The sequence below is a fragment of the Octopus bimaculoides genome, chromosome 27 (assembly GCF_001194135.2).
Source record: "Octopus bimaculoides isolate UCB-OBI-ISO-001 chromosome 27, ASM119413v2, whole genome shotgun sequence".
Taxonomy (NCBI): Eukaryota; Metazoa; Mollusca; class Cephalopoda; order Octopoda; family Octopodidae; genus Octopus; species Octopus bimaculoides.
The window spans coordinates 4218249-4221615 of record NC_069007.1 but is presented as its reverse complement, the minus strand read 5'-3'; positions in this window follow the sequence as shown (position 1 = coordinate 4221615).

Genomic DNA, 3367 nt, shown 5'->3' with positions numbered 1-3367 from the left:
ACGTGTCATATAAAACATCTTTTACTCTTAGTCTTCTTAACAAACAAATGTACATCGCAAGTTATTCCATGTTACAGTTGTCGTATTTCTGTAATTTCAACCAATCACTGACGTCTATTCAGCTGAATAGACGTCAGTGATTGGTTGAAATTACAGAAATACGACAACTGTAACATGGAATAACTTGCGATGTACATTTGTTTGTTAAGAAGACTAAGAGTAAAAGATGTTTTATATGACACGTTCTACCAGTGTCCCAAGTTTCAAAGTGTTTCGTTAGTGTTTCATTAAGAAAATACTGGTGCCCCCGTTTTAAAATAGATCCGGATTTGGTAGACGGAAACTACAAGAAGCCTATCGATCGTATACATATATATGTGCATATGCTTATATGTGTCTGTCTGTTTTTGTCCTCCACCATCATTTGACAAGCGCTGTTGGTGTGTTTACGGTCCTGTAACTTAGCAGTTCAGCAAAAGAGAATGATAGAATAAGGACCAGGCTTTCAAAAATACTGAGGTCAATTTATTCGACTAAAAAATTCTTCAAGGCATGGTCGCAGTCCAATGACTGAAACAAAAAAAAGGTAATCATTTAAACGGTTTATGTGGGATGAATTTCATGAGGATTCCGTATTCTTGGCGTTTATGTTTCTTATTTCTTTACTGCCCAAAAGGGGCTAAAAATAGAGGGGACAAACAAGGGATTACGTCGATTACATCGACCCCAGTGCGTAACTGGTACTTAATTTATCGACCCCGAAAGGATGAAAGGCAAAGTCGACCTCGGCGGAATTTGAACTCAGAAATTAACGGCAGACGAAATACCGATTTCTTTATTACTCATAAAGGGTTATACAAAGAATTTTTAAGACATCACAAAACATCAAACATAAAATCGGGGAACTAAAAATTACAAAAGCGAATGATAATAGTAGAAGAAAGATTAAAATAAAATGACAATATGCAAGAATGAAAAAGTGAGGCGCAATGTCCACTCGACCCCCGAAGTCGGGTGGTTACATTTATCCAGTTTTTCACTTTTACGTTCAACATCATGTAGACATTTTAACGGTTTTGCAACTCAAAAAGTTCAAACACTCGCGTTACCTTTCTCCCATTAACCACTGTTACTTGTGTCCTTATCAACTGCAAATAATCAGTTCTAGGGGGTGGTGTCTCCACCAACCATACCCTTATTGTTGTTATATTTTCACCAAGTTCTTTTATGTACTCCCAGTAGTTTTCCTCGTGTATCAAAATGCATTTCTCAGCACATTTATCCGGCATCTTCACTCATTATTTACTCCAACTCTTATTATTTACAAGTTACGAGGACGTAAACACGTGAGCACCGGTTTTCAAGCAGTGGTGATGGGGAACAAAGACAAAGACACACACACACACATTCAGTTTCCGTCTCCCAACTCCACTCACAAAGCTCTGTGGCTATAGTAGAAGACACTTGCCCAAGGTGCCACGCAGTGGGACTGAACCCCGAGCCATGTAGTTAGGAATTAAGCTTCTTACCACTCAATCATGCCTGCGTCTGATGCTGAACGGCATCGCCAAGTACATTAACAATTAACAAAGCATTGACAGATGTTGAATGCCGTAAGACACCAGAGCTAGAAGTAGCTATCAATGTAATCCGTCCTAGTTGCGGTTAAATGATCGTGAGATTCTATCGTAGTAATGCAGTAATTTTCATGGAAGAGTACTTGAAGAACATTTGCTGTAAATTCCGTTTAAACCATATTTTAGATTTACCTGATGCACTACATCAATTCTTCATATTTCATTTACTAAAAATAAAATATTTCAATGCCATAATCATGTTACAATTTACGGATTGTTTATAGAATTTTTAGAGCAACGAGAAATGTTATTATTGATGCTCCATCCTGTCTGCAAACTATACATTTTACAAATCTGAAGAACAAATTCGACAACATATGATGAATGTTGAGAGCGGTTGTATATAATAGAGAAAATTTGTTTACCGTATACTCCATTCTTGCATTATTTCAGTTAACAACACAATTTATTATAACTCTTTTCCTTTGAAGAACAAATTGGTGCTGGCACAATACCAGAAAACGTTTCTATTGTATTGTAGGCTAACAAAAGTTCAGATAGAGAACATTCCAGAAGATATGGCTTACCTATGTGCAATGAATTTTCTGTATTGATGCTTAGTAATGACGACGAGACTCATCACACTGACAAAATGTTTGCTGGTATGTAAGTTCCAGCCAGAGAAGAACCAGCAAACGCTTCAAATATTTAGTGACTCCCATTGAGAGAGAGAGAGAGATAGTTTTTACTGAAGTGAGACAACCTAATGACAGCAATAAGATTTGAACACCTGATTACAAGGTTAATAGTTTAGCGACTATGTAGACACTCCATATTGAAGGATAACAAGTAAAATATACAGTTTATGGAATTTTATATTAAAAGACATTGTACTGCACAGTTTTCGATTTTGTCTGACATAATTCTTACTTATTTTGACTGATACTTTATTTTATCGATCCCGAAAAGGCAGAAAGCAAACTTGATCTCGATAGGATTTGAACTCGGAATATAAAGATCCGGAAGAACTTAGAATTGCCGATGTGCCTTTGTCTCCTATAACAACGTAATTCAAACCTAAATATTAGTTTCAAATTTTTGCACAAGGCCAGCAATTTCAAGGGGAGGGAGTAAGTCGATTACATCGACCCTGGTGTTCAACTGGTACTTATTTTATCCACCCCGAAAAGATGAAACGAAAAGTCGACCTCGGCGGAATTTGAACTCAGAACGCAAAGACGGACGAAATGCTGCTAAACATTTTTCACTGCGTGTTAAGGATTCTCGCAACCCACTGCCTTAATTCAAACCTAAATATTGAAGAAAAATCAATTACTTTTATAAGATTTCTTTTATTAATTTGAGAGAATATTATAAAATATTTTGCTTTTGATTATAAAAATATTCTAGATTTTAATAAAAGAATTTAAAGTGATGTACATGATTATAACAATACAATTGTATTTGTTAGGTTTGTTTTTCGTTTTGTTTTGGGGTTTTTTTTTTTAGTGGAGGCGCAATGGCCCAGTGGTTAGTGCAGCGGACTCGCGATCATAGGATCGCGGTTTCGATTCCCAGACCGGGCGTTGTGAGTGTTTATTGAGTGAAAACACCTAAAGCTCCACGAGGCTCCGGCAGGGGATGGTGGCGAACCCTGCTGTACTCTTTCACCACAACTTTCTCTCACTCTTACTTCCTGTTTCTGTTATGTCTGTAATTCAAAGGGCCAGCCTTGTCACACTGTGTCACGCTGAATATCCCCGAGAACTACGTTAAGGGTACACGTGTCT